General features: G+C 44.7%; 1 protein-coding gene across 8 annotated transcripts in view; it reads left to right on the top strand.

Annotated features, from left to right (window-relative positions):
* Positions 1–973: 973 nt before the first annotated feature.
* The window catches only part of SUSD6 (sushi domain containing 6), an 81,079-nt gene continuing 56,567 nt past the window's right edge, over positions 974–25,485 (top strand). The window contains exons 1-2 of one of the 8 annotated variants that reach the window (XM_063159249.1): positions 974–1,068; positions 10,894–10,985. The gene's annotated coding sequence lies outside the window, so the exon portion shown is untranslated. The other 7 variants (XM_063159251.1, XM_063159246.1, XM_063159247.1 and 4 more) reach the window with 7 other exon arrangements.

Below are 25,485 nucleotides of genomic sequence, written 5' to 3'. Positions count from 1 at the left end.
TCTTTGTCTGCTGGGCACACAGTGCTGCGGAGAAGGAGGTCACACAGCATGCTAACATTACCAAGGCTCCTGGCCAAGGATAGATTGTGTGACAGCCTGAAGTAACATTATCTCTTAGATTATATTTTTTCTCCTCTGATAGTGCTTAGACTGTTGTGAGACCCTTTCTAGCAGAGCACTACCATCAGAAATCATATTTTATCAGTGGCTTCTCTCAGAAGTGAATTTACCTTGAAATTGGAGCCATGTTAGGTATGTGGCACCTGAACAGAGTTGAATAATTTTTTAAATTTTGGGTTTCCTTGGCCAAGCTTTGGCAGCAGTGGGGAGGGCCACAGGGGTGGCTGCTGTGAGAAGCTGCTAGAAGCTTCCTTCATGTTCAGCAGAGCCAATCCCTGGTGGCTCCACAGATGGATGTGCCTCTAATCAAGGCTAAACACCCGCTAGGAGTGGTGGTAATGCCCGTCCTTGAAGGCCTGCACCCCGTGGAAGAGTGACCCACACTGCAGCAGTTAGAGCAGGACTGAGGTCTGTGGGATGGACTCAGCTTGTGGCAGTTCAGAGAGAGCTGTTGTTTGTGAGATGGACTCAGGCTGGAGAAATTCATGGAGAACTGTCTCTTGTGGGAGGGACCCACAGTGGAACAGGGGAAGGGTTCCTCTCCCTGTGCAGTGTGAGAAGCCCTGGGTGATGAACTGACCATAGCCCTCATTCCCTGCCCTCCTGTGCTGCTGGGGGAGGAAGTAGAGGTCAAGAAGGAGGAATGGGTGGAGGGAAGGTGTTTCAAAGGTTTTACTTCTTAGCATCCTGCTCTATTTTTTTTTTTTTTACTAATAAATTCAGTTAATATCTCTAATTCTATCCTGTTTTTGTCCGTGCTGGTATTTGATGAGTGATCTCTCCTGGTCCTTATTGCAACTCATGAACCCTTTGTTATATTTTCTCTTTCCTGTCCAGCTGCAGAGGGAGTGACAGAGGGGTTTGGTGGGTGCCTGGAATCCAGCCAGAGTCAACCTACTACAGAAGTCCATCATGGGAGGGAAGGAATGGGCAGATGTGTGCAGGAGGGTAAGAAGTAACATTTGTTTTCACAAGGTTGTGAAAGGCTTTTCACAGTTTGAATGGCAGGATACAAATTTCAAATCTGGGATTAAAAATATGTTTGTTTTATTTGATTAATCCAGTGGCAGATCTGGATCTGGAGGGCAGCCACTGTCCCTGTGGGGTCTATGAAGGCATGCAGAACAGTATGCATTTGCATCACTATGAGAAATGTTTTATATTGTTGTAAAACATGTCCTCTCTGGGCCAGCTTCCACTGCTGCAGGTTTGCCAAAAGAACCAGGGCAAAATGTGATGTGGGCTGTCTCAGTGCCCCAGTGTATGGGCTGCCCTTTTCCCCAGCCCTGTGCTAGTAAGTCTGACCAAATCCCATCTGTGTCCCTGCCAGAAAGGAGTGTATTGATGGACTAAGACTTATGTGACAGTAAAACTCTTCTGTGGAGTAAAAGCAACATCCATAACCACTGGATAAGAAATTAATTATTTAATCAGATGGGGCCACACAAACTAAGCATGCTTTGACCTTCTGGCGGAGTTTGGCAGCTTTTATGCTTTAAAATTTCTATTACTGAAAATGAAGTGTTTCAATGAATTATTTATTTTCATCTCCATTCAAGCAACTGGAAAATGAACATTAGGAAAGTTGTGCCAAAATACCTGGGTTGAGACCATAAGCTTTGTGCCCTGGGGAGAGGTGCTCTGATGGTAGCAGCTCCCAACCTTCCTTTTCTTTTTTGTCACATGTAATAAGGAGAAAATGTCTCACCTCCTTCTTCAGAACCTGGAGCCTGAAAAGATTGGAACCAGTTGGTGACAGGCATTTGCCTGGAAGAAGGCTGTAACTGTTCTGGGGGCAGTTGGTGGCATTTAGCTCCTCTGAGGCACTGGCAGTTGGCTATTGCTGGTAACAGGATGTTGGATTAGACCAACTGGTGATCTAATGCAGTGTGGCAAATTCAATGTAAAAGGCATTAGTTAATGTCTGTGTGATACTTTGGACATTTAAGATGGTCTGTGAATGCTGATTTCTGTGATTCTGTGATAAACAAAAAAATAAGCACAGCCAAATTATTGTATCTGAGGCCTCAAAGGAAGAATTTAGTGGTTTTATTATGGCTTGATACAGTTATAAAGAGAAATATGTATGAATGAAAATTACAGAAACAAAGTATAGCAGAGAAATAAAAGGATCTCTAAACGTTCAAAAAGTTGAACCGGTTGAAGCTAAAAATGTGATGAATCAGCCCCTAGTGAGAAGTAATTTTAGTGAGAATCTGCCAGGAATTGCACCTTTCTCTGTGCACTAATGCCATGAGCAGAGGGAGTACTGTGGCAGCCTCCTCACAGCTCTTTTATTTCAGAGGTACTGAACTTTTCCTTCAGGCTCAGGACAGCTGCACTAATTGTTCAAAGCACAGCAAAACACAGGCCAGTATTTTCATTCCGTGCCTTCCACCTTTGCATCTGAGATGTGACAAAAAGAACAGCTGTGTGAATCAGCAGGTTTGCGTGCAGCTCTAGCTCCCACTCTTCCTTCCTGCCTTTAGGCATGTTTTCCAGATGATAATGTAGCTTTTTCCTGCTTTTTGGTGTTGAATTGCTTACAAGGGGAGTATTTATAGGGAATGTTTTGTGATGTATCATATTTATTTCCTACGTCTGATGAAATAATGGTAAATGATTGGTGAGCTATAACCTGTTATGGGCTTTTACTATGAATGATCACCGTACTATTGCAGAAAAATAGGTAAACTTCCCTTCCTCTATCTTTCCAGTAGAACTACACATGGTTCCTTCCCCATATAAGAGGGAGAACAGCTCACTCTGCACAGCAAAATATGAATAATGTAGCAGATCCATAGAAAGTAGGTGTTAGTTCAAGCAAGAGAAAGGAAAGCAAAGCAAGGAATCCTTCCTGAAGGCACGTTTGGATACAGGAGTGTAGTCTTGGGAGCAGCCGTAAAAAGCAGATGGAGAGGGTGGAGGTGGCCGGCCAGGTGTAAGCATCCCCTACGCGTGTGTGCAGGGCAGCCCTGCGAGCGCCAGTGCGGCCTCCTGCAGCAGCGCAGCCCTGGGGCTCGCAGCCAGCAGTGTGGCAGCGCCGGTGCCGCGCCGCAGGCCGGGCCCAGCCGAGCCCTGCGCTCCCGCGGGCTGTCCCCAGCCGAGGGCCGAGGGTGTGCCAGCAGCCCGGGGGCTGTGGGACGGGCCGAGGAACGGGCCGGCGGCAGGGGGCCTGTGCGGGAGCATTGCCATGGCTTCCTGCCGCTGCGGCGAGCTGGCAGGAGCGTGCCCACGGCTGAGTCTCCGCACTGCCCGAGCTCTGGGGTGGCTCCGCAGCCGCGACAAGGGCAAGGGACGCGCTCACCGTGCGCTGCCCCGGCGCCCGGCAGCGCAAGGACACGGCCGGGGCTGTGCAACACCGCTCTCCCCTGCTGCTGCTGCTGCGGAGCCGCTTCTCCTCCGGCACGGACCCGCAGAAGGCAGGAGGGGGCTCCAGCTCCGCTCACAGCCGTTGTTCCCGGTGCCGTGCCGAGAGCGAGCGCCAGGTGTCCGCGCAGCCGCACGCCGCCCCGCGGAGAGGCGACGAGCCCTCACGAACCCCGCCGCTCCCGACAGCGGCCGTCGCTGGTTGCGGGGGGGCGGGGCTCCGGCCGCGCTCCGCCCCCCGCGGGCCGCGCCGCAGCGCCCCCCTCCGGCCGCGCCTCCTCGCGCGGCTCCTTTAAGGGCTGCCCCGCCCCGCCCCGCCCCGCCCCGCGCGCCGCCGGGCCCAGCTCGCGGCGCGGGGCGGGGCCTGGCGCGCGGCGGCGGCCGGGGCGTTGGGCGGGCGAGACGCCGGGGCGGCCGGGGCGCGCGGCCGCCGACCTGCAGCGCCAGCGGCACCGCCGCCCCAGCCCGCCCGCCGGGTGAGCACCGCCCGGTGAGCGCCGCCCGGTGAGCGCCGCCCGGTGAGCGCCGCCCGGTGAGCGCCGCCCGGTGAGCGCCCGCCGCTGCCGCCGGTGCCGCGGGGGGAGGGCGCGCAGTCCGGGGGCCGCCGGGGTGCGGGGCGGGGGCAGCGGGCTGGTTGCGGCGGGGCGCCGAGCCGGGCCCGCCGCCGGGGAGCGGGGAGCGTGTGCTGGGCGGGGGCCGGGAGCCGGAAGGTGTCGGCGGCGCTCCCCCGGTGGCCCGCGGGGGGAGCCCTGCCCGGGTGCGGCCCCGCGCGGAGCTGGCGGTGCTCGGGGCTGCGGCGGAGCCCTTCCCCGGCCGGCCGCCCGGCCGCCTCCCTTACATAATGTCACCTGTGGTACCTGCGGCTCCCGCGTGTCACGGCGGCGGGTGGTCGGTGGCGGCGGCAGAGCTGGGCTCTCTCTGAGGTCAGCGATCTTGAAGCGTGTGTGTCTTCGGGCGTGAGGATTCGCTTGGTGCGGGGTGAACCTCTAGGCTTTAAAACCCCTCAGTAACAGCGGATAAGCGTTCGCCGCGGTCTTCGCGTTTTCCTTTCGCAGAGCTTTTGGGTGCATGGGGAAACCACAGGGAAAGTGGTGTCTGAGATGAAGGTGGTAGTGGAGGCACTGCTGCGGACAATTCAACGTGAGAAACTTTGTGTTTGTTAGGTTTTCATCTTTGCTTTCTTCTTTGTGGTGCTTTAACACTGCCCAGAGGTCAGAGCTTCCGTAGCAGCTGCCTTTACACGTGTGCAGCGCTTAGGCTGAGCTTCTACTTGTGCGTGTAACAAATCTATGGTAAATCCCCCGTGGAAGACCTGGAGCTCAAAAATAGCCGTGCTAGGCTTTCTCAGAACGGACAAGCAATAATTGTTCTAAGTATCCCTAAAATTGGGTGAAGGATGAAAAAATACCATAATCAATTGTTCTTATTGCTAATGTACTGATGGAAATAGTCATACAGTTTTTTAGCTTTGAAGTGTTCTTTTAAACAGATTAATGCAAATACAGTAGTTTCAAGTGGGCGTATTCTCAAAGGGGTTATGTTATTGTGGGGAATAGACGTGATCTCAGTGTAGTTACAGTAACACAGATTTTGTTGAGTGAGAGGGAATGAGAGGAAGTAAATATATAAATTAAAAAAATTCTGAAGCAGTTAAGAGCTAAACTGAGCCGATGGGCAGAGAGGATCTTGCACTTGTCTGCACTTCCTAGTGGCTTTTTGTGCGTGTTCCCATAAAAGCTATTATGTAATGGTGCTTCTCTTGGCAGGAATCTATTGTCACCATAATTCCTGAGGTTTCTGGAGCAATGCAGCTTGTTCAGAAGAGTCGTGGTCAGAACAATAGCAAGAAAAGTTCTTAAGAGGAGGTGTTTAACCTCTTTAATTTTTCATGCAGTAGGACTAGGCTCAAGACATCTGGATCTTTTCCAGAGTATCTCTGTTATTCAGCCTGTCTTTCTCTTCTCCTAGGCTGCGCTATAGCTGTTGGGCACCAGCTAGCTGCTTACATCTGCATCAGAGCTGGGAAAACACTGACTCTCTCCTTTAATAATATTTGTTATACTTCTCTTTCTAGTGATTTTTTTTTCTTTTCCCCTCTGAACAGATGCATAAGTGATATAGTTAAAGCACTTAACTGTTGCTTAGACAAGAAAAAATCTTGAGATAATGGAGAAAGGGAACTCTCCCAGTTCTCGTCTCTAGTTTGAACTTGTCTGTGTACATCAAAGGGAGGCAAAATGCCGAAGCAGAGAAGGAATTTACATATTAAATGCCAGTGCTCTAAGGATCGGTGCTCTCTACGGTGTCTGTAGTTTATCGTTGATTTCATCCCCCTCTTCAGGTGTCTGCCATAAATCTCTGTAAGTCTGCCTCCTTTTCATGACATGCTTTTTGGGGGGTATATTTTCATGAAGAGAGAATAATTCTTTCTAGTAGTGTAATCTGATGGCCATTTGAGGCACTGGCAGCTTTACAGATCATACTTTTGTCTTTGTAACTTTCATGTTGTTTCTGGTAGTAATTCTCTAAGCAAAACTTTGAGAAAGAACTAGTTTTCTTTTTCTTGTTTGCAATTTCATCTTCCCTCTTACGTTGGCTTGTCCTGTTATTTAAATGAGTGTTTCATGGATCACTAGAAAAGACAGTACCATCTGACAGTAGGAAAGTATGTTTCTTTAAGGGCCGCTGGGTGAAGGATGTGCTTGAAAGATCTGCAACTTAATCTAAGTAGATTTTAAAATTGAAGGTCACTGTAGAGTGAAGTAACACATGATAAGGGAGCCATAACCTCCTCTTAGACAAGTTACTGGCAAAACCCAGGTGCCCCCATATCCTCTTTAAAGGCAGATTACTCTCTAAAGTATGGGTCTGGGAAAGTACTAATCTCAAGACAGAAATTTCCCAACCACAAATGTAGCAGAGACTTTCTCTGTCCCCTTCTCTCTGCTTGTCATGCAAATTGACCACCTGCAGATTTTGAGGAGGACCCAATGCCCTTGAGTTGTGCAGTGCTCCGTGTCTCTGCTGGAACAGTTTCCACACAGTTATCAGCAGTTTATATTTAGTGCAGCGTGTGAAGGTGGATTGAAATGGCTGCTTGAGCAGAGCTGCCCGGGCAGTCAGCAGGTAATGGCAGCTGGAGTCACTAGGTGTGCGTCCTGCCTGCAGCACAGCAGTTTTGGTGGAATTTATACTGTCTTGGGGCCAGGGTTGCTTTCTGCTGCTTTGCTCCTGCCTCGAGAATTGTTTCAACTCTCAGTGAGAGCAGCCTGCCATGGCCTTAACCTCAGCTGTGCAACGTCCTAACCATAGATTTGGGTTTCTGTGACTGTTCCTCTTGCGTCACTTCTGCTTTTTATCGGTGTGCTGTCTCACACCACAGCCGCCCACTGCTGTACTGCCCAGATACAGCTCCTGCTTGTTCTGCTTTTGTGAGCAAACAGATGTAAGCTGCTGGCCTCTGTCAGTCCAGGGAGGCTGGATGCTGCACTCAGGGTCTGTGTCAGGCCGCTGCTGCTGTATGTTTTTTCCCTTTTGAAGGTTGCATCTCTTTTTGCTTGCGTGAGATACTTCCAGAGAAGCCTATTATCTGTGAGTAACTGCATGAAAGGACAGTAGCTTGGAAGCCTTGCTGCAAAGTTTCCTGAACTATGTCCTTTTGTGCACTCTACTTGGCACAAGGACTTCTTGCAGCTCCTCTGCCCTCTGAGCCACTTGTTGGCTGCTGTAACCAGCTGATCCCAGCTGATGAGGCTTAGCTGGGAGAGGCATCTTTCACTGGCAGGGTTGGTCCCACAACCTGTTTGCCTGAAAGACTGGGAAGGAGGGAGGAGGGGCAGCAGGGATCGAATTCTGCTTTAGAAATATGTAAATATAAACATGAAGACTTTTCCTAGAACAGGGAAAGGGAAAATTTAACCCATATATAGCAAAGGTGTTGTGGTATTACTTACAGTAGATTTCTTTTGCCAAAATACACTAGTCTATAATTATGTCTAGTTGTCATGACAAGTGTCTTGCCCTAGAAATGCCATCATACATGTTTACTCTCTTGTCATTAAGTTACTCTGGTTACAAGTAGAATTATTTCAGATGTAACAGTTTAACCTCCAGCACAGAGTGTTGTAGTTGGGAGCAGGTAGATTACTTCAGTGAAGCACTCTCTGTCTTTTTAAGCCCATCTGTGTAATTCATGTGGCTTTGCTAGTCTGTAGTTAATGTAGACGGTATTTTCCCTGACTCTGGTAGAAGTCTTGTTCATGCAGCTGCAAAAATTGATTTTAACTTTAATCACTAGAAATACTTCCTATAAATGTCAGGAAGTGAGCTTTTGTATGTACAAGAAAAGTTTTCATCTGCCATTCGTATGTTGGCTGTTTTGTTATTGAGCAGTGGCAGCTACTGCTGTCTCACAGGAGGCTTAATGCTCTCACATGGCTTACTACATGATGCAGTCTGCACAGTCTGTTTTCAGACTAAGCATAGTGATGCTAATAAGAGACCAGTGAAAGCCTGGCCTGTTGTTTGCTTGCTTATTTAGTTGTTTTAAATATTTGTGTGTAGTAATCCAAGGCAGTTTTTTACGGAAGCTCACATTGAAGAGCTGCAGGACCAGGAGTTGGAGGTGTAAAACCCCTACTGCTTTCCCACTGTCTCAGCTGTCCCCCCAGTTTCTCTTTCCATGTGTGTTGAACGGTGGGCAGGCTCCAAAAGTGGAGCTTTGTCTGCAGCACAAGGGATCTCTGTGTCTCATGTCACTAAGGCCACCAGCCCACCAGCTGTAAATTGCCTTCCTGGTATGAGTGAGTGTTGAGTGGAATGGGTTGGTCATCACTGCTGTGCTAACCTTGTAACAAGGCAAAGTACAGCTTTTGGAGCTGGTTGAGCAGAGTCATGGGAAATTGGCCACTGGAATCACTTTGATGTGGTAAATAAAACACCGTGTCATATTTGTGCTACAGAATAGAATGGCTTTAATTCTTACAGTGTTTAATTCTTACTTGCCATAGGAGTAACTTCCTGGTAGGCAGTTGAACTTTGCAGGGCTGAAATGTGCACCATTTTAACCTCATGCTCAGAAATGAACCAGCTTCAATACCGTGTCTCTGTTCATAGCTCCCTTAGCTTACACTTCAAAAGTGCCAGGACCATTTGGAAAACTTCAAAGCCATTTACATTTTTCCTCAACTAATTTTCCTCGCAGTTTATAATATTGCTATGCTTCAGTGCAGTTCCATTTTTCCCCTTGCATTGATTTAATGGGATTTTGTAATAAAATGAGTGGGAATTGCAAGAATTTCTGATCAAAACCAAGTTTGCAGCCTGTTTGGGAATGAAGATAGAAAAGAAGTTATGTTGGTATATTAGATCTCTTTCTGCAGGACCTTTAGGGGTACATAAGTTTTAGGAGGGAAACCCTGCTGATTAATTGGTCTTTAAAAAATTAGCAAGCAAACCAAAACCAAACAACACCCTTCCCAACTCCCCAATTGCTGTGAGCGAGCTTGAGAATGATGTTAAAGGCTGCTTGCTTTGAAAGGAGCTGTATGTGTAGTGTTAAGCCTACAGGTTAGTGAAATGCTTGAATATCTTCAACATATTTATGCTCTTTGGGTTTTCTTTTCTCTGTAAATAACTTCTTAAAAATCTTCAAGGACAATATATTAGAGCAGCCCCCACTAATACAGTTTTATGAGGGCATGTGTTAGAATCCCCTTTGGGTATTGGAGCCCATTTGTGCTGACCACTCTCAAAAGGCATTTTATTTGTGAGACCCAGTAAGGTGCTCTAATGTTAATTAAAACACCTCCCCCCACCCTTCCTTTGAAGGAAAGTGCATACTGGGTATGTGTGGCTCTCTAATGAGCCAACAGCCAGCTGATGTTCAGTGAAGACAACAATCAGTTTTCATTCTCTGCTGTGTATGGATTCATTATATTTGAAAGCGAAGACAGAAACTGCCTCTAAAATACCCTGTATGGGTTATCCTTTGGTGCTGGTACACAGACTGAGGAGAATCTCTTCTGTGCCAAAACACCAGCCTGGGAGGGTGATTGACATGTCTGCTTTTCAAGAGAAGTGTCAGAATTGCAGAGCATTGCTCAGAGGGTATGAAAGCTTCGCTTCTCCATCTGCCGCCGCATATGCCACGGGCCAGCCAGTGGCCATGTGTGCGATCATCCTGAAAGCTTTCAAGCCAGCTTCTCTCCGAGGGCCCCTCACTCTTTTCAAAGTCCAAAAAGGGCATGCTGCTTGCTTCAGGAAAGGGAGGGTCCTGTTTTCCCTAAGGGAAATGGAGTAGTATGTCTTTATAAGCTAAAGCACTATTGCAAAGAGCTGCGTGATCCTGGAACGCTGCGGACTCATTCTGTGATGTGCAACAGAAGCGTGCTGGAGACTCACTGCAGGCTTTGCCCTGGTATATGAGTAGACTACAAAACCATACAAACTTGCTAACAGAGATTAATTAAAAAGAATTTCATGGGTATGAGGAGCAAGGTTGTGAGATCAGGGTTTGTGTCTTTTCGTAAGCATATCAGAGATGTGAAGAGCACTTTGCTAGGTTTACTTTTCATTTCATTAGCTGTGAGAACTTTCATCTCAAGTCTCTTTGTGGTTTCCTGTCTTGCAGGCCTTGCACAGTTCTGTGACTTAAAAGTTGACATTTAAATGTGACAATGAAATGTTTAGCAACAAAGGAGATATTTAGGCAGGCTAGACAAAAATTCCTTTCAGCTGCATAGCTTTTGCTCTCATTTGGATGACCAGTTTTCCCAGTTCTCAGTTTGTTGTTGTGCTTCCTGAAGTGGAGAAGGTTTGCCTTATTAATAGCCATCTTTTTAAGTATTGGAATTTTTAGTAGTAGTGCTGAATAAAAAGAGTGTATACAGTGATGAGACAACGAAACATACCTGTGAATTTTGGCACTATAGAAATAAATGTCTGTTATGCTTATCTGGGAAGTATGCAGTATTTGCAATCACTGAAAGTGCATGTGTGTATCTGATGGCTGGACTTGATGTAGTTTTAGTATGTGTATTTTGGGTAACTTGGGAGGTTTCTGTCCTGCTGAAAAAAAACCCATCAAATAAACTTGAGTGCTGCTGAAAATTTTTTTTTGGTAATGTTCTGCTACACTTGAAACTGTTCTCTTCTTACCTTGAGATTTTTAAATGGAATGTGTGAGGATAGTTTGCATTTTCTTTAATTTTGAGTAACTTGTGCAGTACATCTCAGACTCAGATCTGATTTTTTTTGAGTAATGTCTGTATCAGAAGCATAGCTGTGTGCCTGTGTCCTAAAAACATAATAGAACTACTTCTACCCCTCAAGCCTCCTGCTCTTTTATGTGACAGAGTGCCATTCTTTGTACTTACAGGGCTAATACCTGCTTTTTTTGTGCAGTTCTAGGTGTGTGAATCAACCTGTCGTCACTGAATCATCAGTTTAATCTGGCTAATTTGACAACCGTTGTTGCCAGCCTGTGTCAATACCAGGTAAGATGAAAGCTGGTGCTGTTACTTTGTTTTTCCTGAGTTTTTGCTTTTAAAACCTGCATTTTGTCCAAATGCCGTGACTCTTCTGTAAATTGAAGGCAGAATGTGTTGCCTTCTATGTTCTCATCCTGCAGTGAGCCAGCCGCTTGTGTTAGCATCTCTGGCTTTTGAAACAGGAAGTATTCTAAAATGTTCTTAGGTTCTGACTCCTTTGTAGTCATGCCTTAGCATTTTTCTTTACTCCACTGTTAACCTGGTTTTTGTGTAGTTCAGATACCACAAGCTGTGGGTTTTTTTTCCTTGTATTCTCCACCCTGGTACCACTTCCTGGTTTTGCTGAAGAAACTACTGAAGTCCTTCCTGCCTTCCAGAGTTAAGCATGTGTGATAAGTCACCTGCGCTATGTGACCTTTTCTCTTGAACAAAAAATGGGTTTTGTTTTGATTTTTTTTCCCCTACCTGCTCCCAGATGTTACCTTTGAAAACTTATCACAGAAGGATTGTACTTGTGTATTGTATATTTGATGTTTTAGTTGGAAAAAGCTACCCAGATATGTCTTTCAGAGAATTAAATTATAAAGCTGTTATTTGGACCTCATCCTTTTATCCCCCTTTAGAGAAGGGGTGTAGATTTCAGGGGGGTGAAGTGGGGAGGAAATCCCTTTAATGCTTTCAAGCAGGTTATTATCCAGCACTCTAAGGGAGTCCTAGTGCAGACAGACTAATGTGGGCCTTTGTTCTGATGCTAATCAAGATAGGGATAATTCTTCTGACTACGCCCTCTTCCCCTCAGAACCCTCTAGCATTGATAAGGTATTAAGCTCCTTTGCTACTTCTCTTTTTTCTGTGCCTGCCTGATGTCCTTGTTTTCTGTAACTGCTACCTTGAGTGCAAAGTTTCAAGTTTTAAGAAGGCCTCATTAGGAATGTTTACTTAAATATTCTGAGATTTTTTTTGGATGCCCTTGGGTGGTATTTGTACATTTTATTTTAATATATATCTTGATGGCTGTGTGTGTTTATTTTTTTACTTGTTAAGTAAAAAATCCCAACTCTTTGTTGATGCAAGACACATTGGATTGAATGCAGTGGCATCTTTTGTTTCATGTTGGGGACATGTAACTCAAATTTAGAAGGTATTTTTCCTTCTGTCTCTTCTTGGCTAAAGCAAACAAGTCTTGTTTCTCAGATGCTTTTAAGGATTCCTTAAGAGACTAACTTCTGATCCCTAGTCCAAAGAGCTCTGTAAGTGTTCTAGAGTGAATGTGTGTGGAGCCTAGATAATGTTTTGGTTTGTGCCAGTAATCTGCTTTCAGCCTAAACATAATCTGCACAGCATCAGAGAGAAGCTTGAAACCTCAGTATATAGTGCAATATGACTCTGCCTGTGATGTAACACAGAATATAAGTGCCTCTTCACCACATCTTATTTGTGACAATGGGGAAAGGACAGTGGTGAAAACATGTTTATGTCTGATGTGAAATGCTTGCATCAGACAGAGCTGTTAAAAATGTCATGCAGATCAAGGAGGAGGAAGAAGTGTTTGGAGTTAGCCTCTTTAGCTTTTCCTTGGCAGTAAGAAGCTGATGAGAAGCTCATCCTTGTGCTGCTAAAAGCAGGTCTGCTAATATAGCAGTGCTGTTAGTGATAGTGGGCTCTCTGGGGATCAATGGTGGCAATCCTCCATGGATAATCTGTCCTGGCTCTGGCTGGTCTGGCCTTCTGGTGAATTTGTGAGGGAGTTTGCAGTCTTTCACTAGGGGCTGTTTCCTCCACAGGGTGGTTTGAGACCATTTTTGGTATCAGTACAGGACAGAGGGATGGAAGGATTTAGACGAGTTCAAGATCTTCCCTAGAAGACAGAGATTGCCTATGTGTGCACAGCTAGTGTGAGCATATTGGTGCTATGCTCTCATGTTTCATTTTGGTGGAGTGTTTTTCCTTAATGCAGAATTGGAGAAGTCCTGCAGTGATGATGTAAAAATCTGATTTCTTTGCAAACTGCCCAATTTTTGCCTATGTAGACATAGAATATTAGGTAAGTTGAGCTAAAAACATGTGTGAAAAGGTAGTGGGGCAGAGGGAGAAAGGCTCCCTCAGAAGATGCTCAGCTGAGGTGACTGACTTGGAGTGCTTTCTGCCAGTGACTGTGCACAGATGCAGGGTGTACATTTCAAGGTAATCCAGCCTGGCTCCTTTCCTGCATGGAAACATTAGCTGTGGGAAGGGGCTTATCAGCACTTCTAAACAATGTTGTTTTTTGAAGTTGATTCTGCTGACAATATCCAGAAGAGACATCATGACCAGACATGGTAGATTTTATGTGGGTAAAATTATGGGCTGGGTGTAACTGCCTTTGCTAGTGCTATTAACCCAACAACTGTTAAATCCCAGGAAATGCTCATTTTCAGAGTGATTGCTTTTACAACCTGAAAATAAAACCTGGAAGATGTATGTGGTGTTGATTTAACCTTTTCTTTACCCTTGATTTGCATTTGCAGGGATTTCCTACAAATGAGTGCCCTGGACTGGACTTAGTTATTCATATTCTATCACTTTTCTACATCCTGCTCATCTTTTGTGATTTGAAACAAATAAGTTGATCTCTGTTAGCTTGGTAGACATAGCTACCTGTGCCCAGTGTCTTCCACCCTCTCCAGCTGGGCATCTTACAGAGTGATGTGCTTGCTGCAGGCTTTCCAGGCATTGTTCCAGACAAGCCTTGCTGAATTTGAGATAGGTGATAAGATTTATTTTTATTGTCTGATGTACTTGGTGTCAAGCAACTGTACTTGCTAAAGCAAGCTGGTATTTTATAGTCCTCTTGCATTGTGCATTTAATTACTGCATAACTGACTCCTTCTGTGTCAAGCATACATTGATTTTGTGGGTTTTATGCCGACATTGATTTTGGGGGTTTTTATACCATTTGTTTAACAGTCTCTCAGTACATAGGGAAATTTTGCACCCTCTTTCTACTTAAGGTAGTACTTGGAGCTGTTGAGAGATATTCAGCTTAGAAAACACAATGCTGTATCTTAGCAAGGGCTTGTGTGTATCCTAAACTCTGAGGATACAGCCAGGCACTGTCAGGGTGCTCGGAGAAGTTAAAGGCAACACTTTCTTCCCTTTCAACAGCACACACAGACTCTTCAATTTGTTTAATCCCCATAAGTGGTGAATTTTATAGGATAGATACACTAACAGAGGGTTTTTTTTTTGGTCTTCCATGCCACAAAGATCAATATTAAATGTAAAATCAGTTAATTTTATCTACACATTTTTTTCCTCTAGGACTCACAATTACTTTAGTCTTTTTTGTCGTTGACTTCTTCTTGGCTATGGAGCCAAAAATGTCATATGTGATGATGGTAGAATTCCATCTAAGTATAGAAGGCAGCCTGTTTTTTAAATTAAAAAAAAAAAAGATTTTGAATGTAGGTGAGGTTCAGGAGGACAGTGAGATATTTGAAGGAAGCTTTTTGAAGCTGGTTTAATACTTTAGTATACTGAGATTATCTCGTGAGTTCAGTAGAGTTACTTCAGAGTAGCCCCATGAAAGGTGAGTGCTGTTATACCCTCCTCACCTGGTGTTGGAAACACTATTGCAGAGATCCTCTCCCCTTTTGGCCAAGGGAAGTACAACAAGAATGTTGCACCCAGAGTGTGTGGAATGCCTTGAGGAGTGAGACTGTGCCTGCTAGCCAGGAATTGGATACTGAAAAAGCTGTTTGACTTGCACTGCCTATGAGAACAGGGACTGATAGCTCTGGAGGTGAGGCCCTGTTGGTGTCTCAAGAAAAATACCTGTGAGGTTAGGGATGTTGATTAGTGTATGCAGTATTAATGCAAGTTTTGTGTACTGCCATGAGTGTTGTGTAGCTGCTGCCTGGCTTCTCTGCAAGCTTCCTGCCTTGCAAAGAACCTGCAGGAAATGGCACAGTAAATTAGATGAGCTTGTTTTGATCACTTGTGGGTTTTTGCACACCTCTATGTGTGCAATTTTTGAGGGTAGATCAGTTTCCTCAGTATGTATCTGTCTGTAATCAAGGTGTAATCTGCAGTGTGCTAGGCAGTGCTTCCAAATGAGAGCACAAATCCCAGTCAAAGGCCAGTGATGTGCGATGGAGGAAGGTAAGGGAGAAAAAAGGCACATAAAAATGTAACTAACTAAAGCTGAAACAGTCTGTTTCTTTTATGTGACCTTGCTCTTAAGATGTTGGTGATATGACTACATTTGGGAAGACAAACCTTACAGCAATCCACCAGTCTCCTAGTGTCCAGGGGCTAGTTCTTGGAATGCAGTGAGTTCATTAGCTTCCTGTGAGGAAGAATTATCATTTAGCTGTAGGTTTTTGCCTTTAGGTAATGTTTGGCAAAATAAGATTTAGGTAAATTCAATCCAGTTTGCTTTTTATTGGTATTAAAACTTAAGTCCCATTCATTCTCCTGGGCCTATGATGAAGATTGCTGGAGTGAGCCTTGTACTTGAATAACTTGTCTGTGTTCTGTAGGTAACTCTGTAGCAAAGGATGGTCTTATTTGATGTCTTCTGGAAGAAGAGCTAAAATAGCTGAAGTACATAAGCAAAAGCTCATTGAGTAAAAATTAAATGCTTCCACAATTAATGGCTCTTTCCAGTGCAGTAGGGTGTAGCATGTGGCTGCAGCATGCCTGTGTGTGACTTCATTATGTTGTGGTTTTCCCAATGTGTAAGGCTGTGAGGTTGCCAAGCTGGTGTAGGGTTGTGCCAGCCACACCAGGCACACGGGGAGGTGACCTTGTAGGTGTGCAGGGCACGGGCAGCCACAGGGAGGAAAAACATTGAGGTGCTGCTGCTGATTTCCTTCTGCTCGGAGCATAGCTCTGAGCTAGACCTTGCCTCCTTTTGCACCAAACAGGAGTGTCTCCTCACCAGACTTCACTGGGCAGGAAAGCTGAAATACTTGGTGCTCCAAAACCAAAAGTCCCGTTGTTCTGGGCTTTCTTAAAGCCTCATGAGCAGACTACGTAAAGGGACTTGATCAGCTGGAAATTGCTATCTTTGCAGAAGTTTCTCTGTATTTGTTTGTGTAAGATCATGAAAAAGTTTGGAGGGTGAAATGTTACTTTACTTTTCAGATCATAGTGTGCTCATTGACAAAGGTGTGGTTATTTTGGTATCCCACAGAATACATCTGGTCCTTCCAAATTTGAAGGCTTGGCTATACTACCACTTTTCTACTCTGTGCTACATGAGGTGATGAGCAACCTAGCTGTCCAGTATCTAAAGTTCAGACCTTGGCAGAGCAGCTGGGTGGCATTGCTTATACCTGAAGCTTCTTTTAATTTGCAGGGGAAAAAAGTCCTTTAATTATTGGGTAGGTGACAAATACACGGATCAAAGTGAGAGTTTTGAGGCAAAGCTTGGCTTATAAGGTAGAAGTAATTATGGCTCTTGTAATGAAGTTTAATGTTGGCACTGCAGAGCTGAGGGTGAACTTGGGAAAAGACAATGTAAAAGTCTTTTGTCTGACCTGTGGTGTATTGGCCTGTTCCCTTGACCTCCTTATCCTTGGCCGAGGGCCGGTGCCACGTGCAGAGTAACTTCAGCCACTGCCATTTTCTGCAGTCCTGTATGCTTCTGCTGAGGTGACACACACAACTGTGGTCTGCTCTGACCTTTTCTTCTCAGGCTTCCACATGCAAAGGGATCACTGTCCAGCTCTGGTTTCAGGTGATCCTAAATAGACAAACTGTCCCAAGTTTCACACAGGAAAACAATGGATTTTAGTTGTCGCCACAAAATCCACCTTTTCTGGAAACTGTAGCAAGTCTGTTATGGTTTGACTGCTGTTAGCCACAAGCAGAGTGAATGATACTAGACAAAAAAAAGCCTAGGAGTATTTGTAATGGAAGTCCATTTTAGATCTCTCCCTGTAGCCTTTGGCTTGCTAAAGCCTTTCTGATTTGCTAAAACTGTGGTGCAACCTTTCTGATTTCCCAGACTATTGATTGCCCTGTGTCTGAAAATGCATTTAATTATGAGATGCTTTTATGGGCAGTAGTCTTCCTTCTCACATGGAAGAAATGGAGACTAGAGATCTTGGGACAAATTGGTTGTGAGTTGCTTCTGGTGACAGAGAAAAACTTACGTAACAATAACATGAACTGTGCGCAGAAGCCTGAGTTGCAGAAGGCTTTAGGTTCAGAAGCCTGCATTCACCTTTCAGCTTCCCTAGGTTTCTGCACCACACGAGTGCACCGTTTCTGCTGCACTTTGGTGTGAAATGTGTCCTTTTATTGTAGGATCATCTGTAAATGATGAAGGCAAAACATGTAAGAAAATGACACTTTGTTCTACAAATTCATCATCAAAAGCTGGCTTTCATAAGTTTAAAAGATAAAACTGGTCCTAAGATGAGACTTCTAGACAACTTTCTCAGGAAGTACTTAGCAGTAGGTATAATTCTGATATGTCATCTCCTTTTGCCTCTGGCACTTTCTGGCTGTGGGGCTGTAAAGCCAGACACTAGCTGTCTGGGTCTCTTCTGTGCTGCATTGCTTTTTCCACCTACTGCTTGGGAGGAGGCTGAGGAAGCCTTTGCTGTGTCAGCAGTGGACTTGAGCCCCACACAAGGGCTGTTCACCAGGTATCTGGGACACTGCCTTTGTGTCTTCCTGAAAACAAATGCTGGCTCTGCTGGAGACACTTATGGATTACTCTGCATATAAGAATGTTCATCTCTGGCTTCCTCCCTGAATTCCCTTTTGTAGGCAGAGAGCAAATACAAGGTGAGATGTATGGGTCAGGGCAATAATATACTTGGATTCACACCTGAGTGTTTTAAAGAGGTGGAGAGGGGAGGCTGGGACATGTGATGTGAATGGATCTTGGAAGTAATGCTGCCACTAGTTTATCTGGCCTGTCATTTTTCATTTTATTTACTCCTGGCACTTGGTTGTCAGACTAGACTTTTATACTGTGTTCTCTTTGTGGCTTAGACTGCTCAGCGCTGCAATGAAGTCCTTCTAATCCTTTTTGCTATCTGTCTCTGGCAACAGAAACTCAATTGACAGACTGAATACTTGAATTCCAGAGAGCAAGTGTGGATTCAGGCTTGGGAAGAATGAAGAACCAGCAAATATGGCAAGATCTTGTTAGGAAGGAGGGACTCTTACTGAGGTGAATTAACTTGTGTGCTCTATCTTGGCAGCTGTTGAGGGCCTTTGCCAGTGTCAGGGATCTCAGCTGCTTTCACAGCTAAATGGTACCCACCAACAGGTGTTCAAATAGGAAAAGACCTTATTGACCTGGTTTGGGATTTTTCATGAGACAATGAGACTGCATTAAGATTGTCCCTCTTGCCTTGTAAGTTTGCTGCATGGCAGATCCGTGTGTGTGTAGCACTGCAGAAGTAGAAGCTTTCTCAGCTGGTGGGCAAGTGTTCTGCAAGATGTTAGAAACATTGCTGCCATGCTCCTGCCCTCACATTTGTTGAGGAAAGACATGTTTCTGGATGCTCTAACTGGAACCAACTGTGTTGGTTGCAGTTCTGAGCAGTTCTTTCAGGAACTGAAGATTGCTTCGCCATAGTGGTTGAGATGTACTGTGCTAACCATGCTTACTGCTGCCAAATGCTGCAGAGCTCCAGAGTGCTGACTGTAATCTGCTGGTGACAAAACTGGTCTTTCAGTGTTGCAGCTCTGACTTTGCTGTGGATAAACCAGATTTATGTTAGGACTAAGCAAAACTCCTACATAAGCATTCTCATCCTCCTCTTTCTGGCATCTTGACATAGAAAGTGCCCTGAGTTTGACAGTCTGGGCCAGAATACTGACAGTACCAGTTCCTTGGAAGGCTATATCTGGACTGGGAATGCTGTGTCTGTAACAGGGAAAGGGGAACAGGCATTTTTCCTCTTAACTTGGAAGGAATGACCTATTACTTTTGCTTTTAAATATGAATGAACTCATTCTCCTTACCTCAAATACTGGCCATATGGTATTCCTGGTAAAAGCAGCAGATGTTCTTCTGCTGTGTTTTGCTTTGGTACACAATTTCTCTTTGTTTTCTTTCTGTCCTGTCTGCAGTGGGCTGTGATATTGCTCATCTTGAGTGTATCAGGCTATTGCCCTGATTTTCTTAATGTTCATTTAGAGATAAGACAGGAGGTGCATGGAATGTTGCTTGGGTAGTGGATCTGATGTCTCTGTGTGTATAGGTGGTAAAAACCATGGTTCTCTATGCTCAGCTCAATTACTTCTCCTTCTGTTTTACTGTTACTTATGACCTTTGCACTTTGGTCTTTACCATAAGAATGTATCCCAGCCCAGCATGGCGTTTGGCAGACTGGATGCAGAAGTGTGATAAATGCACCCATAAAGTGTTGTTCTCTGTGGTGTCTTCTGTTTGCGTGGGGTATGAAGTACTTGACACAGCACTCACTTGTGACCAGTGTGTTGATACTTTATCTCTTGCTTTAGTTGGGAAGGCCTGTGGCAGTGACGTGGGGCGATTCCCCTTTGGGTCTCTAGAGGATAGATTCTGTCTTTCTGATGAAAGAAACAGAAGTGGGGAGGTGCTTACCTCAGGGCCCAAGGGGTTTGCCTCACATCACGCACTGAAGAAACGTGTAGTAAGAAACTGCCCTTCCTGTCTGTGTTCAGAAACCACTAGTCCTTCCTGGAAGACTTGTGTCTGGGTGCTCTTGGGCCTGTTGTTTTCTGTTTGGTGCTCTAAGTTACCTGTGATGGTTTGTGCACTCTGCTTAGCATGTGAGGGCTTGTAGTTCTCACATTCAGTGAGACAAGGTGGTCTTGTAGGAAGCTTTAACTGCAAAATACTGCCACTTGCAGGTGCTTCCAAACTTAGTGTGGCCCCTTAAGCAGAGCCAGTCAACAGACTGAACTCTTTTAAGTATTTGCTTGTGAAGGAGACTGACACTGAGAGGGCTTTGTCTAAGGGGGAAGATTCTGTTTGATGATGGTGGGATTAATGGTGGAGTTGCTCAGTTATGATATGGCTCTAAAATTTTAATACTGCTCTTACTAGAAGACAAAACCACAAGACTGAAACCTCCTGATAAGTGTGTTTGGGAGCAGACTCATGTTCCCTAAGAATCCCACTGGGCCCAGTTACAAGGACGCAACAAAGCAGTGTTTTCATCTTTGTCCATAATCAAAAGAGGAACAGCTGCTCTGGGGGATAAAATGCAAGGAAAGGCTAGATAAATTTTAAGACATTGAGAAGAGACAGATTTTCTTTGTAATAATCTCATTTGTGTTTACAGAGTTACTACAGTCCTTGAGGTGCTGCCACAATGTACACAGTTTAAGCAAAAACAACAACAACAAAAAGGTTGTTTAAACTCTGATGGACAAGATCAGTGTTCAAAGTGGCTGGAGGTGTTTTGTAGCAAACGTGTGCGTTTCTTTGTCCCACCGCTCTCAGTAATTTACCAGCACCGCCATTGTAGCACCCCACGTTCCATGCTGCAGGAATGCTTTGGCCTAACATCAAGCTCTGAAAGATACTTTTAGTATCAGCTCATGATCTCAGCCAAGGAGGGGGTGTGTGCTTTAGGCTTGTGTAGGTTCTGTCTCTTAAGGAGGCATGGCTAAACCGGGAACAGGTAAAAAAAGATTACAGAATAAAACCCCAACACCCCATTCCCATCTCTCCTCCATCTGTGCCCCCCAACAGCTCTCCCTACCACAAAACCCGCACACTGTCTGAAAGCTCATCTGGCATGGGAGAGTTTGCTGTTTTTCCCGGAGCGGGAGATTGCTCTGTTCCCTTTTGTGGTTGTTTAGGGAGGCCCTTTGCAGGTGTGTCCGGGGTGGTGCTAGTCCCTTGCACTGTCCATGTGCCGTTCCCCTGTGTGCTGAGCTCTGCAGTGGGGCCCTGCCCAGCCCTGCTCAGGGCTGCTGTGCCCTCACAAGCCTCCCTGCATCCCTGCTGCTGCTGCAGAGCGCAGCGCCTCCGCGACATGCACAAAGTAACTGCCCTCAAAACCTTGCAAACTCATTCCTGTCGGCCCAAGGGCGATTTTTTTTCCAATCATGGGAAGTCCTGGAGACATTGCTAATGAGTTCAACTGAGGAAATCGCACGAGGAACTGTGGGAGAGGGAAGGCTCCTTCTTGCGTGCCAAGCGTGAGCTAGAATGTGTGCAGAGGGTAAGGAGGTGTGGTAAATATCTTAGGAAGGAATGAAAGAAATGAAACAGAGGTGAGGCAGTGTTAAGACTTGAAAATGAAGGAAAAGAGCTGGAAACTGGAGAGGGTAGCCATTGGCAAAGAAAGTCTTACTTTTTAGTCCTTTCATACATGTAATTTTATAAATCAATAAATATCAAGCTCATGTCAGTAACTGTAGCTACAAAAATATAAAGGGGGTTGAATATTTACAGACAAGAATTTGAGGGAGAACATGTTTCCAGGAAGTTTTGCTCTTTGGTTCTTGCTACTGAGTCAAATTATTGGCATATTTGGGACAGAAATAGCTCACGTATCTGAGTGACCTTTCAATTTCCTTTTCAATCTTCTGAACTGTAGTGAGTAATGAACTGTAGTGGACAAAGAAAGCATTAAGAACGGGCGTGGTGTAGATTTTAATGCATGTTTGCAGTAGAGCTCTGTATTTCTTTGGGTGTGATATAGCAAGAACCTGCTGTGAGAGTTGAGATCTCTGGGACCAGTGATCGCACAGATACAGAGGTGGTTTTTCTCCCCGTGATGGTAGCTTAGATATCCATTTAGCACTGGTTTTGTTTTGTTTTTTTGTTCAGTATTTATACAGCACTTAGCACAGCATGGTGTGATTTGTAGGCTCCGATTTCTGCTTGTCTTTGACCTGCAAGTGTTAATGAGGGCAGAAGTGCTTGTGTAGGGCTTGTTTTGCCTAGTCACATACCTGTCTGAAAGCAAAAGTTCATCCTTTGGCATGTGCCCCAGGCTTCCTGTCTGCAGCTCCTCCTTTGCAGGGTCTTCTGCAGCGAGTCACAACAGCTAGCTGTTTTGTAGGGAAAAGGATGTTAAAGAGGATGTTAAAAAGCGTGCTGAAGGGAAGGGATGGGAAATGACGTTTCAGCCGAGAGACTTTCATTGTGTGAGGAGGAGGAGCATATGCAGCAGAGGGGGAAGCAGCGTGAGATCAGTGGGCTTTTTATTGCACAGCATGAAAAGATCCCACAACTAAAATCTGATCTAACCTTTGCTTCCTCTGTGTCTTACAAGAAATGTTTTCCATGTAAGGCAAGAAGAGCCCGCTGTAAGGAAGCATGTGGCTGTCATGTATTTCAGAAAATGTGTCTCAGCATTCAGCTGTAGAAAAACAGACCAAAGAAACCTGTGGTAGCTGCAGCCTTTGTTGCCCACGTTTATGCTATTTAAAGACTAGTCTTCTCCAGCTTGATTCTGGTGAAATAGCAGGCTTGCCTAAAGTCTACTGACTACTTGTAGGGGAGGGGATTTAGCCAGGCATTGCTGGGGATAGGCCTGACATTTCTCAAGTCAGTTGAATTATTCAGCTGATGGCAAGCCAACACCTTTCCAGCAGGTTTCTAGAGCTCTGGTTTGACTCTTGGTAAACACCTATACAAGGCCACCTACACTTCAGGTGTGGTTTCAAAAAGAAGTGTTGATTATGTTAATCACCTCTCTGAAGTTCTTTAAGACTTTCATTCCTTATACCCTTCCCCCCCTCATACTTTTTCTTGACTTACAATAGTGGAGGGGAAAAAAATCTGTCTCAGATATGGGGATTTAATAATTTTCTTGGCTAAAGAAGCCAAGGATTCCTTTTTACATCTTGAAATGAAGGTGTTTGCAGGCCTTGGATTAATATATAAAAAATCGTTTCAACTCTGAACTTCAGCTAATGTCAGGAACCAGACCTTCCCAGGATTGATGACATTAAGGCAGTAATGTGCATGTCCTCTTTTTCAATCTCCTCCTCAGCTTTATTTTTTAGTCTTCTGCAAAGTCAGAGTCTCACTATAGACTGACATCCTTCTTTTCACATTACTATCATTGGTCTTAACTCAGACCCTTTGCAATTTGGGTGAACACTTGTAGAAGGGAGCTGGGATCCCTCTGCATGCTCTCATCTCTTGACTGATTTGCAGGTGAGCTCTGTAGCCCGTTCTCAGGAATGTGTAGTGTGTGTTGAGCATTGCTGTGCTCTGTGATGACATGGCTCTCACAAGGCCAGTTCTTTCTTTTCTCCATTTCTTCATTCCCATCAGATCAGGAGTCCTTCCTGCAGTTAGGAAGTCAAGATTATTTCCCCAGGAAAAAAAAGCGAGCAAAAATGTTGGGTCAGGCATCTTGGAACTATTGATGTTGCAGACTGTCACCTGCTCTCCATTTCTCCTTGCTGGTGGAAGTGCTTTCAGTGTTTGCAAGGACCAGTGTTCCCTTGATGATGATTGTGTTGAGGTTGTACCTGTAATTCTACAAGGCCTCACTCCTGAGGGCCTTTGCCTTTGGGGCAGAGTAATCTTTTATGTCATGACTTCTGAGAGTGAAACTTGCTGCTGGTCTAGTGACAAAACCCAACAGTTTTCCTGGGTCAGAAATAAAAATTTATTAGTAGGACTGCTTCCTCAAAGAACTTAAACTCCTGCCCAGTTTCACTTATTTTGTAGCAAATGTTACCTAAATATAATTAGCTTTTTCAGATTTGATTTGTCTGCAAGGAGCTTGCAAAGGCTGTTGATGTAAATAAAGCATGGCTGTTCTTGGCAGAGATGATGAAGCTTAACCTTGGTCCCTTAGAAGTACGTTGTTGAGTTCTGTCCTTACCACCATGTGTTCCTACCTTTCAAAAGGGCTCACAGTAGCATTTGTCTGGGATCTCTTTTCATTTTCAAGGATGCTGTGAAGCAGCCTCTGCAGTGATTTCCAGCAGCTATACTCAAGTGCCTCTGAGGAGCAGGACTTGGAGGTGGAGGCTGTGGCAGTGTTGCTAGAGACCAGGGAAGGGTATGTGCGTGTTGGAGAAAAGGCTATTGTGCTCTGTAGTATGCTATAAGAAGGGTGGTTTCCCCAAAATGAGCCTTGGAGTGTCCTGTGGAGCCTTAGTGGAGCTATTTATTTTCCACAATGCAGGCTTGTCTTTTTTCTCCCCCCACTTCCCTCTGCATGTGAAAGGATGATTCTGCTTCATGAGGGGAGCAGACCCTGATGTGCCAGAGACAAATGGAGATCCTTTGTTATCCAGAGCCAACTGTTCCTTACACCTGTAAAATGCAATGTTTGGCTTACTTAAAAAAGCAGCACTAGGTGAGTTAGAATGTGTATAAAACATGCAGAGACTAGTCTTTTCACAAAATGAAGCTTGCAGGTGGCTTTTTAAAAGATGCCAATGGACATCCAGATAGTTGCAAGTGACACACCACCAGCTCCTCTGGATATAGCTGCTGTGACATTAGTGCAATACAGTCTCTCTCTGAATCTTATAGGTGGAGCTACAGATGACATTTGATGTTTTGTTGTCTTTTTTTAACAGTTGTTACTCTGCATATCCTGAAGAGAAGTGAGATTATTAAAATAAAACCGCCAACCTTTCCCCCCGTTCTTGGTCAATTCCTGTGCAGGAACTCTGCATAATGTATTTTTTTCTTATGGATAAGAACAAGAAGCTCAGTTAACCTGTGCATTGGAGACTATTGCCAGTCTGATGTTGATGTTTAGACCTTTCTGTAAGACTCAAGATTTTTTATTTGTAAAGTGTGCCTCAATTTAAATGGTTGCTCTGTTTCTTTTAAACTGTTGCACCAGTGTCATTACTTGCTGTTACTTCCTCTTGTCTGTTCAAGAGATGCCAGAGAATTGTTGAGCAAGTGTCTGGTCCTGATGTCAAGCTGTTTCCTCTAAATACGTGTAGCATTTGTAGAAACTAACACTTGTCTCTGCATGGGTTTTATTTAGAATGTTTGGCTTTAGAGGAAAAGGAAATTAGTAACACTGAAAGATGGTGTTAATGGATTTAACCAGTTGTTTTGCAGCAAATTCTTAAACTGCAGAGGCAAAAGGAAAACAGCTTTGGTTATGGCAACTGCTGACTCTCAAAGACTCAATCACATATCAGATTTACAAAATGGGGAAAAGAAATCCAGTCTTAAGAGTACAGTATAAAAAGGTGCATACCCTTTGAGAAACTAATTTCAAAATAGATTAAATGAACATGAAAATCTTATGCTGTTGAAAGTAATTGTAAATCACCTTCTCACTCTTTGGTGGGTCTTGCATATTAATTTTGTTATGTTGTAAGCTATTGTAGCTGATCTCTTTGTGCTGCTGCTTGGAACACTGTGTTACAGGTAAAAACATGAAGAGCAGGACTTTTAAACAAGCTTGTTTTATACTAATTCTAATAACCTTTATTTAATCAATTCAGTCTGAGGGAACCTTGTTTCCAGAGACAGGAAATTGCTTGAGGATTACTGGCTGTGGCAGGACCTTCATATTTATTTGCAAAATGTCTGGAAAAAAATAATAATAGAATCAGTCTT

The sequence above is a fragment of the Melospiza melodia genome, chromosome 6, assembly GCF_035770615.1.
Source record: "Melospiza melodia melodia isolate bMelMel2 chromosome 6, bMelMel2.pri, whole genome shotgun sequence".
Taxonomy (NCBI): Eukaryota; Metazoa; Chordata; class Aves; order Passeriformes; family Passerellidae; genus Melospiza; species Melospiza melodia.
Note: the sequence above shows the minus strand (reverse complement) of the source record. Positions and strands in the feature narration are given on the sequence as shown.